Source organism: Macrobrachium nipponense, chromosome 29, assembly GCF_015104395.2.
Source record: "Macrobrachium nipponense isolate FS-2020 chromosome 29, ASM1510439v2, whole genome shotgun sequence".
NCBI lineage: Eukaryota > Metazoa > Arthropoda > Malacostraca > Decapoda > Palaemonidae > Macrobrachium > Macrobrachium nipponense.
This window is the reverse complement of record NC_061092.1, coordinates 7831223-7843758: the sequence shown is the minus strand read 5'-3', so window position 1 is coordinate 7843758 and position 12536 is coordinate 7831223. Positions and strand designations below refer to the sequence as shown.

At 37.2% G+C, this 12536-nt stretch overlaps 1 long non-coding RNA gene across 1 annotated transcript in view; it reads left to right on the top strand.

The window, feature by feature from the left end:
* The window catches only part of LOC135205937 (uncharacterized), a 170572-nt gene extending 158240 nt beyond the window's left edge, over nt 1–12332 (top strand). Inside the window, exon 4 of the long non-coding RNA XR_010312635.1 lies at nt 11851–12332. This is a non-coding gene — a long non-coding RNA (uncharacterized LOC135205937). The remainder of the gene's footprint in view (nt 1–11850) is intronic.
* The last annotated feature ends 204 nt before the right edge of the window (nt 12333–12536 follow it).

Genomic DNA, 12536 nt, shown 5'->3' with positions numbered 1-12536 from the left:
TTCCAGTTCATGCTCGGCGGCGCTGTATAACTTCTGACGGGTTTTGCCTCTCTCCAGAAATGCTCCCTTTGCTCGACGCCGCTCGAGAGGGAAGAGCGTGGCAGGAAAATCTCCGAGTGGTGTTTCAGAGGTTATTGGGAGGGAAGATACTCGAAAGTGGTCGATAGTGAGATGCCTGGAATTCAATATTGATGGTGATTGTGGAGATCAATTGACAGCGAATACATGACGATAACGGAAAAGGGATGGGCAGGAAATACAAACTCAGGCAAGTTATTCTGAGAACTGATTAGTAATAAGTGGGACCGTCGCAAGCTTATCATGATAATCTACCTCCGTAGGAGGTGCACTGTAGGTATGGCCTAATGTTCTTTGCAGCGTCCCTTCGGCCCTTAGGCCCTTGCAACCCCTTTGATTCCTACGTACCCCTTTTCCGTTTGTATTCTTTCTTTCGTCTTACTTTCCACCCTCTCTTAACAATTGATTCAAAGTGCAGCTGCGAGATTGTCCTCCTGTTACACGTTTCAAACCTTTTTACTGTCGGTTTCCATTACAGCGTTGTCGTATGTAGGTTCGAGTGCTAAGCCTTTGGCCTAAATTCTGTATTCTGTTCTGTTCTATAATAATCTACGGATTATCTTAGATATGACGCTCTAGTATACATGCAAAACATCCCTCCGAAATTTGCGACTCTCTGCAAGACCAAACTTTCCCAAAGAGATGCGGAAACGGACTGTATTATATGACCTGATCATGAAAATGCAACGGAAAATACCGCCCAAGTAAAATAATTCGGTTCGGCCTGAGCAACTTTTCTGTGTGTGACTAATGAGATGTTTTGTAACTGAAAACTAATCAAAAGTTGCTTCCCTGACAGCAAATGGCCCCGGGCCTCCTAACGAAGGAATTCATTAAAAATTGCTTTCATGAAGCCCGATTCTCTTAACGAAGGTAATTGGTATACTCGTGAGCAAAAAAAAAAAAAAAAAAAAAAGGTCAAGGTTTTTAATTAGCGAGCAGACACTAACGCGCAATCAGTTTTCGTTTTCGCATCTCCTTTTTTTTTCTCCTCTTCTTTTTTTGCTGCTTTCATATGCAAGAAAACAATAGCGATCGGAGGACCAGCTCATTCTGCGCCCGCCTTTGGTAGAGAGACAATTGGACCTCGGTCCCATTGGACTTCGGCGATGAAGAGACGGTCTCTGATTCAATGGGACATAGCGGGGAAATGAAGAGTAAGGGAATAATGGCAGTAAATAAGATATAATTTGACGTACGTTGTCTCCGAAATTATACAGAAGGTAAGACATTGTTATGAGAGAAGAATGTTGGACACGATTTCGTAGGTACGACTGTGTGTGAAGTGGGTGTAACGTGCTCAGTGCTCACCCTTATGTGATGTAAAATGTGTGAGCACTGCCCCAGAGAAAGAAACTTTGACTTCCGTTTTGTTATATTATCTCTCTATGGCTCCCAAATCCGGTATGATGGCCGATCCAGCTCCTTTCGAAATACAGAACTCTTCAATAAGCGCTGGGAAAAAAAAATAATCAAAATCGTTGTCATTTTTGTTTCGTTCCATCTGTGCCTCTATCATATCTTACTGTTTGTTTCGTTCTAGTATTTTTCTGTTAATTGTAAATTAATTAAGAGATTGTGGTCTACAGAATAATTAGGAGATCGTGATCTTCAAAATATTTAGGAGATCGTGGTCTGTGGAATAATTAGGAGATCGTGATCTTCAAAATAATTAGGAGATCGTGGTCTATGGAATAATTAGGAGATCGTGATCTTTAAAATAAATAGGGGATCGTGATCTATAAAATAATTACGAATCGTGTGCATCTTTAGGTTCAGTTTTGTGAAGGAGTCTCGATTTGACAGTAAAGGAATATTTGAAAAAGAAACATTGAGTAATCAAGTATTTCAGTTAAAAAAAAAGAATTATCATCATCGGCCCAGATATACTCTGAAAACGAGAGAGAGAGAGAGAGAGAGAGAGAGAGAGAGAGAGAGAGAGAGAGAGAGAGAGAGAGAGGTGGCGGTCACCCGAAAGCTGCCAGTTCTGAATAGCATTTAAAGATGAAGCGTTTGAGGGTTTATTTCTATCTTACCCAATAAAAGGCGAGCCGTGGAAATTCCCATTTCGATTTATCTGATAAACTGACTTGTCTTCGCCCTTTCATTTGCATACCTCCGATAAAACTCGATAAATCGTCTTTGGGGCAAAAATCAAATCCCTACCCGCCGTTTATTCAAGAATTTCCAGTGCGCCGCAGTATTTCGCTTTTAAATCACTCTCTCTCTCCTCTCTCTCTCTCTCTCTCTCTCTCTCTCTCTCTCTCTCTCGTATTACATTAAATCATTTCTGGCGCTGCGTTAACATGCTCGGATAGGGCCGGAAGCTGAACTTTCCGTATTTTCCTGAAGCAGCCTTTGGAAAAACCGCTAATGTTTGTGCGGAGACGAGGTTCGGATGCATAATTTCCAGCGAAGTCAATAATTGAGGGTTCTATATGCAACCAAATGTAAAATTGTATACATATATGTATACAGTGTGTGTGTGTGTATGTGTAACTTCCACCAAGAGGGAGTTATATCGTAATTGCTCTTTGCCGTTTCAGCCAGATGATAATGACATCAGTTCAACCATTTAGAGGGAATTAAGTCGATTTCGACTCTGCGGCTGTACACATTCCTGTGGAATTAGTATTCTGTTCTCGCTATGGAAATCAAGGTGTCTTTGATGTTTAATATATGAGAATGTAATGTGACGTATGGGATAGTAACGTGTGTGTTTGTAGTGTTTATTATATATATATATATAGATATATAATATATATATATATATATATATATATTTATATATATTATATATATATATATATATATAAGATATATATATTGTATATATATTATATATATGTGTAGATATACTGTAGTCTGTTACCAATTTTTCACTGACATTTTTAAATTTTAAAAATGTTTAGCCATAAGCACACCATTAATACACACACACACACACACACACACACACACACACCCCACAGAGAGAGAGAGAGAGAGAGGAGAAGGCAAGAGAGAGAGAGAGAGAGGGATGAATAAAAGCAGCGAGTGGTGGGAGAAGGAAATGGGAGATTTATTGAGAAAAAAGAAAATATTTAAAGAGCAATTGCGCGATAGATGAGAAGATGGGTTAACGGTAGTTATAAGGAAAATGAAGAGTGAATATAAGTGTACTCTGGAGAAAGTGAGTAGTTGTTTTGTAGGCAAGTAAACGCAGAGAGAAAAGTAAAGGAGGAAATAGTTGTCAGATTAAGAGAGAGTGATGTAAGGTGGAAGATATTGAAAATGAATTGAGCGGCTGACCAGGGTTTGTAAGGTATGTCCTAGCTGGGAAATGTCTTGAAGGGCTGGGTAGGAGGAATGATATCGTTCTGTGTATTTTAGACAGTAGAAGTGAAGACATGTAATGTAGACACGAGAGAGAGAGAGAGAGAGAGAGAGAGAGAGAGAGAGAGAGAGAGAGAGAGAGAGAACTGTTCCGCTTTGAGAATTTAGGTTATGTTATCGTGCCTGGCATTAAAGTATGAAGAGCGAAAAGCGCATTAATAAAAAAAATGGCCCCAGTTTTAGAAAAAGGCTTTCAGTCTTTGTAATAGGGAAGTTAATTGAGTTGGTTCATGAAAGGAAAAATCTTATTTCGAATCACATTTTACAATTTGAACTTTTCTGCTCTTGATGGGTTTTTGAAAGTTCAGATTTTTTTTTTCTTTTAAAAAAAAGGGGAGGGGGGTGAATGTCGCATTTTGTGCAAAACATGTAATTATTTTAAAAAAGTGCTTTGTAAGGGCTTCACGCTTTTTTTAATATTTATTTTCATAAGATTTATTTTCTGATATCATTTCTAAATCTTGGGGTTTTATTGTTTCACATTGCCACTCACACAAGTCTCCTAAGATCTGTTGTTTATTAACTCCCGGTGCCTGTATGAAGCCTGGGTCAATACCCCTACGTCTGGGTACCTTCCTTTGGCAGGCCATGGGTACTGTGGGTGTTTATTTAGCAATCTGAAGAATTTTGCGTCGTGTACTGATAATATCCAACATCTAACTAATATGCACTTAATTCGCTGCTTGCAGATTTTGCATAATGGGATTTTAAACCATTTTGCCTATCCGCTTCTCCTCACTCAGGAGTCGAATCTGAGACTTATTGCTTGATAGAATAGAATGTCAGAGGTCTTGTGTGGTCCTCTAGCTGCCAGATTCCCTCTTTTGGAGGAATCCTGAAACCGAACGAGGGCATTAGGTATCGGGCATTAGTCGATAGAGGTTGAAGAGGCCATAGGGCTGGGTACCTGATTCCATGGTTGCCTCTATATATATATGTGTGTGTGTGTGTGTGTGTGTGGAGAGAGAGAGAGAGAGCGTGTGTTGTAAAATCTACTGGTCAATTTTTACCACATACATATGTAGTATTTATTAACCACAATGCATTATCAACTTATCGATTTCTTCACATTTAGTAGGCATATATATATATCATATATATATATATATATATATGTGTGTGTGTGTGTGTGTGTGTGTGTGTGTGTGTGTGCGTGTTTGTGTGTATATTTATATAGTATGTATATATTATACAGAGTACAAACATATGTACGAGGTTACCCATACAGTTATATATAAAAGCAATTTAGCGTGGAAATGGGGAGATGTAAATCCCAACATCCCTCCTCGGCTGTTTTGTAAATAGTCTTTGAATTGTTGCAATATAAATTCCCTCTCTCCCTGCCAAGACCATCCTTTGATCGAGATTCTGGCTCTGTCCTTCAAGGGAGTCTTCCCCCTTTAATGAATCACTCGGGATCCTTTCATCGAGGAAAAAAGGAATTCTTGAGATGAGTCGTCCGGGATCTGTTTTCTGATTGGGGTTTAACGACCCTTGTCCCTTTTAAAGAAAAAAAAAAAAGAAAACTTTTGGTAGCACAATTCAATAAGTCTTCAGTATCATGTTGCGTGAGGTTTCACCCCCATGTCGATTTAGGTCAAAATTTTGAGTTAAAATTATATATATATATATATATATATATATATATATATATATATATATACTATATATATATATATATATATATATATATATAATATATATATATATATATATATATTTGCTTATTTTTCTACTATTTTTCACAGTATTTCAGTTAACCTAACAAGTAAAAATAATTTTTTTTACATATTTCATCTCCTTTTCAAAGTATTACCAGATTACTCACTCCATATTTATTTGTTTTTCAGTTAAGTTGTAAAGTATAAAAAAAATTTGCAAATGTTTAATTCGCATCGATTTTTAACTTACAGATGAAAATTTTTTTCATATATTTTGACTATTTTAAAACTTTTTTCGTTAACCCACTGGCACATTTAATTACATTGTAGTTAGCCTGTGTAATTCACATCGATTTACTTTGAACTTCCAGAGTAAAGATAATTTTTATATATTTATTTCAACTATTTACAAAAGTTATCCCAAATTAGTTACCTTATATTTATTTGCATTTCAATTAACCTTTAAAGTAAAAATAGATATTTTGTAATTGACTGTTTAATTCACATCGAACACGTTTTACTTGTAGAGTAAAAATATTATATTTTTTTTGTTTACATTCCGACTACTTCAAAAAGTCTTTCGAAGCTACTCACTTTATTTATATTTGCAGTTCAGTTAACCTACAAGCTAAAAATGGCATTTTTATTCTCACCTTTGACCGCGCTTCTTCACAACAGGAGGAAAATATAACTCCAGGAAGAAGTATATTGACCCGAAGGATTAGATATTTTTACGTGGCTAGGAACCAATTGGTCACTTAGCAACGGGACCGACAGCTTATTGTGGGGTCTGAACCACATTTTATCGAGAAATTCATTTCTATCGCCAGAAATAAATTCCTCTTGACTCCGCGTTGGCCGAGCCGAGAATCGAACTTCGGACCACGGGACTGGTAGCCGAGTGCGAAAGCCTATCGTCTAACGAGGAACTCAGACATCCAGGAAAAATATTGGTTTGCATAGTCAACGCCGCCGAAAATTCCATTAGAGTTGTATAACACGAAGTTTCCACGTGCGCGGAATAAATTAAGGCATCCCTCGCGAGACGTGAGACCGTAATTGGACGAATTTTGATCGAATATCGCTAAGCTGCCACGAAACTTTTATCCACTTATTCCGCGTTTCTTGATTCAGAAGTGTCCTTTTCATTTGTCATTATATTTTCAGAACGCAATATAGAGTTTTTCCCCGTATTGACGCAATTTGAAATACTAGAAGTGTACGGAATTGTTTTAGGAGAATTTCCAGGTATTGACTCGTATTTGGACGTGAAACAGAATGGGATGGTCTCCGATTGTATTATTACTCAGAATATCGAAGGTTTAAGTGTTGTAAATAATGGTCATAAGTATAATGTATATATAAGATATTATATATATATATATATATATGTATATATATATATATATAAGATATATACATACAATGTATATATGTTTAACGTATATCTGTATAGACACAGATAATGTATACACACGTTTACGTATATATGATTATGGATACATGCACCAAAATGGACAGGCTTCCCTTTCCTCTCGGTAAGAGGAAATATACTCGTCATGGAAATATATAAGTTAATTGTATAATGTGAATTACAGTCAAGATGAAGCCGGGAATGTTCATAAAACCATAGGAAATGATTATATAAGCGTTGTCTTGTTTTTCTCTTAGAAGTGAATGATATTTTGTTTTCGATAGGACCGTGTTATTTTTTTTTTTCTTTTTTTTTTAATTAGTGGAGTCTCTTCTCTTTGCATTTCCCTTCACCTCGTCTTACCTGTTGCTAATGAACCCCATATATTTTGGAGGCTTGAATTTCAAGTCAGTGGCCCCTTTGATGGGCTTGTTCCATATGAGTCATCTTCTGACTAATAATAATAATAATAATAATAATAATAATAATAATAATATATAATAATAATAATAATAATAATAATAATAATAATAATAATAATAATAATAATAATAATAAGAGAGGGACTAAAACAACACAATAGAAGATGTAAACAGAGGCTTAAGGCCAAAGCACATAAGATCCAACGGTACATGAACAGGAATAAGGGATACCAACAGAACAAACTATTCGGAACCAACCAGAAAAGCCTATACAGCCAACTAAGAGGGGAAGACAAACCACCAGAAATTCCTGAAGCCGAACCAAGTAAGAGACTCTGGGAAAACATATGGAGCAATCCGGTATCACACAACAAACATGCAACATGGCTCCAGGAAGTCAAGGAAGAAGAAACAGGGAGAATAAAACAAAGATTCACAGAGATCACGACAGACACAGTCAGACACCAACTAAAGAAAATGCCAAACTGGAAAGCCCCAGGTCCCGATGAGTCCATGGATACTGGCTGAAAAACTTCAAGGCCCTACACCCACGAATAGCAGAACAACTCCAGCATTGTATCTCAAATCACCATGCACCCAAATGGATGACCACAGGAAAAAAAAAGAACATCCTTAGTACAAAAAGACAAGAGTAAGGGAAATATAGCCAGTAACTACAGGCCTATCACCTGCCTACCAATAATGTGGAAGTTACTAACAGGTATCATCAGTGAAAGGCTATACACTACCTAGAGGAGACAAACACCATCCCCCACCAACAGAAAGGCTGCAGAAGGAAGTGTAGGGGCACAAAAGACCAGCTCCTGATAGACAAAATGGTAATGAAGAAACAGTAGGAGAAGGAAAACCAACCTAAGCATGGCATGGATAGACTATAAGAAAGCATTCGACATATACCACACACATGGCTAATAGAATGCCTGAAAATATATGGGGCAGAGGAAAACACCATCAGCTTCCTCAAAAATACAATGCACAACTGGAATACGAATAATTACAAGCTCTGGAAGAAGACTAGCAGAGGTTAATATCAGGAGAGGAATCTTCCAGGGCGACTCACTGTCCACTACTCTTCGTAGTAGCCATGATTCCCATGACAAAAGTACTACAGAAGATGGATGCCGGGTACCAACTCAAGAAAAGAGGCAACAGAATCAACCATCTGATGTTCATGGACGGCATCAAGCTGTATGGTAAGAGCATCAAGGAAATAGATACCCTAATTCAGACTGTAAGGATTGTATCTGGGGACATCAGGATGGAGTTTGGAATAGAAAAAATGCGCCTTAGTCACATACAAAAAGGCAAAGTAACGAGAACTGAAGGGATAAAGCTACCAGATGGGAGCAACATCAAACACATAGATGAGACAGGATACAAATACCTGGGAATAATGGAAGGAGGGGATATAAAACACCAAGAGATGAAGGAACGATCAGGAAAGAATATATGCAGAGACTCAAGGCGATACTCAAGTCAAAAACTCAAAGCCGGAAATATGATAAAGCAATAAACACATGGGCAGTGCCAGTAATCAGATACAGCGCAGCAATAGTGGAATGGACGAAGGCAGAACTCCGCAGCATAGATCAGAAAACCAGGAAACATATGACAATACACAAAGCACTACACCCAAGAGCAAATACGGGCAGACTATACATAACAAGAAAGGAAGGAGGAGAGGACTACTAAGTATAGAGGACTGCGTCAACATCGAGAAAACAGAGCACGGGGCAATATCTGAAAACCAGTGAAGACGAGTGGCTAAAGAGTGCATGGGAAGAAGGACTAATAAAGTAGACGAAAGACCCAGAAATATACAGAGACAGGAGAATGGCAAAACACAACAGAGGACTGGCTCAACAAACCAATGCACGGACAATATATGAGACAGACTAAAGAACTAGCCAGCGATGACACATGGCAATGGCTACAGAGGGAGAGCTAAAGAAGGAAACTGAAGGAATGATAACAGCGGCACAAGATCAGGCCCTAAGAACCAGATATGTTCAAAGAACGATAGACGGAAATAATAATAATAATAATAATAAAATAATAAATAATAATAATAATAATAATAATAATAATAATAATAATAATAATAATAATAATAATAATAATAATAATAATGTTCTAAAGGGTCCACAATAATACAAAGATGAACCCAGGGAAGGGTTCGAAAGCTTTCTGTAAAGTCTTCAAAATTATACACGGACTTTTTACACTTTGTATTATTGTGGACCCTTTAGAACATTATATATACTCTCGTGATAGAGAGTTTTTCCCTAATAATAATAATAATAATTACTAATTAAACTTCAGTTACGCAAGTAAGATATACAGAACGAAGGCCATACCTTACGAAAGAGCCATACGAATTTACTCAACAAACAAACGCACGAATGTACAAAGTAATAGATTCTCAAAAGCAGCGTCAAGTAAGGGAAATCTTTTCTTGCAGAGAAGTATGTTCAAATCTAAGGTGTTCTTTAAACAGGTCAATAACTCCCAATACCTGAGACGTGGGCTCCGGGTCCAAATCCTATCTAGATTTTTACGAGAGGGTCGTTCTGCCTTGCGCCGGAAACTTTTCCCAATAAACTCTCATACATCCTGAATGGAGACTTATACTGACATTTTGAGATGTAGACTTCGTAGGAGATTATATTTATGTCATTTATAATTATCATTCATTCAGTCTGTCTTGCACTGTATAGTAACATTAAAGGGAGTGGCACCCAAAGACGTTGTCCGTAAACGATTTGCTACCTCTATGATCTACCATTTCCCCAACCCCAACCAACCCCATGCTTCACCTCACCTCACCCCAGTCATTAATGATTGATTGTCACGCAATCGAATGAAATCGTACGATATTGTCATTAGTCTCTCCATACCTTAATCACATATTCATACGAGTATTTTATAGCTGTAGAACATTTGAAAGGTCAACGTATATTGGAATGCACATTTAATATTGAAGATTCGTTGAAGTAACTGACAGTTTATGGTTTCAATATCCTTCGGTCGTCGACGTCAGTTTTGACCAAAGCAGGACGTTTATGTGAGTTTTCATTATTCTCATTATTATTCCCAATGGTGCCAAGGGAGAGGGAAATTGGACCAAATGCCAGTACGGGGAAATTCATGCGAGATTCTCATGACTGTGGAATGTCTCCACTTCCCTTCGAGAATATAGAGCTTTATGGTTTTTCCCTAATATTCGCACACACACACACACACACACACACACACGATCAAACCTAGGTCTCTCAAATGTGTGAGTGGGTTGGTAGTGCCCATGCCTTTTATTTAAGAGACGTTGGCTTCATGATATAAGCAAATACCTCTGGAAAAATAATAGGCAGAAATTCGTACCGAGCGCTTTCGTCCTATAATGGGACATTGCCGGACACACACACACACACACACACACACACACACACACACACACACACACACACACATATATACATTATATATATATAATGTTTATATATATATATATATATATATATATATATTGTCGACATATATATGTGTATATATATATATATATATATATATATATATCTATATATATATATATATATATATATATATATATATATTAGATGATATATATATATATATATATCTATATATATATATATATATATATATATTATATATGTGTGTGTGTGTTGTGTGTATATACACGTATATATATTGTATATATATATATATATATATATATATATATATATATATATATATATAGTTGTCCTGAAAAATCAAGTATGGTTTTGAGAAATTAATTGGTAGCAGTTTGGATGATAGAATGGATTAAAAAACTAGCTTGGAAATATATAAGTAACACAACTTTACGTAGTCACTCGCGTATACATATTAATGTCAGGGTTTAGCAGTAAGTAAGGGGGTAATACTAATTAAGCTTAATAGTCATTTGTTTGAGACACAGCTGTATGGAAGGGAGAGGGCCACAGCTCCACCCAGGTGTCAGTAATGGGAAGGCTTAATTCTGAAAGGGAGGCCAAAGACGAAATTGCCCTTAACTCAGCGGCTCCTTTATAGGGGAGGCCTTAATTGCAGTGACGTTGGTGGTATTTATGAGTAATGACTCGTGTAGAGACTTACACAGCAGTGACCTAATTAGTTTTGAGTTACCAAGAAACCTCTAATTCCTTACAGAGATTTACAATGGGTATAAAGGAACACACATTCGTATGCACAAGCCTTATATAAGCTGGGTTGATCTTTTGTGTATATTTTGATATTGTTTAGTAGTGGGAGAGGAATGACATGGGAGTAAGAAGAGAACTTTGAGATTAAACAATGACGCATGGAATAATAGTAACACGGGAACTTTGAAATTTAATATTGACTCATGGAATAATAGCACCTTAATAGATAATAGAAAGATACCTTTAAGTTCATAAAGGATAAATGAAACCAAAATAAACACAAATGTTTTGTAGAGAGCTGTCATCTGAGTTATCACATTTTTTCCCCGTAGATACGCATACTTTTCCACATATTCAGTGTGCACCTATATTTATGTATTGTACTTATTGTAATCGTATATTTAATTTATTCACATTTACATGCTCACTAAATATCTGTAAGAATGTAATTAATAAAAAGACGTTGCTGAAATACTTGTCGTTTGTTATTTAATATAATTTTCTTAAACGGCAAAGCTCGTTTACATAAGCAGAATTCCATTCCCTTTCAGACGAGAAGCGGGCTTAGGCCCAAGCCTTAACGACTAATGTGGGATATACAGTTAATCTTGCATTATTGCCCATATAGTCAACCCAAAAGGCTCTCAAGCTCTGGTATTTCCTGATCCTAATGCTTCGTTTTCTTCTTTTCGCAGACAGTCTTCAGAACACACCATTAGAGGTTGGCAGCGGGAGGTAATTACCCAGTTTACTCCAATCTACGGCTAATGAACAGTGCAAATGAAATGCATGAAGGAAGGAAGATGATCACGAAGACTTTCTAGACGATTTTATAGAATTTGTGGCCGCATCCGGATTATTTCTCTGCCGTGCATGATTTCTCATGACGAACATACCTGGAAAAGTCAACGTAACAGAGACAGTTTATCCAAATTTCTATCTCTAGAAAATGGAAAATAAAGCGCATTAGTGAACACACTCATTGAAGTTAATACAGCGATTTATGACGTGAAAGCTTCTAGAGGTTATTACCGTTTTGTGGTTCCTAGCTGGAGAAATTTACAAGCGACACCGCAGGCGGACAGACAGATTCACAGACAATCCGGGTGGCGCCACAGCACTGAAATGGCGATTAACGTCGTGTTCCCAATTCTTATTCCGCTGGAAGAGAATCTGCACAATGGTGAGTAAAACAATTACTTTTCTCGTACCTTTTTGTTTGTCCCGGGAAGCTCTCAGGAAGGGGCCTGTGCTCGAAGCAGTTGTTCGTTGACAGGACTGAGTTGAAAAGCGTCGGCACTCGGGGCATGAAAGTTGTCCAGTTTCTTCCTCTCTCTCTCTCTCTCTCTCTCTCTCTCTCTCTCTCTCTCTCTCTCTCTCT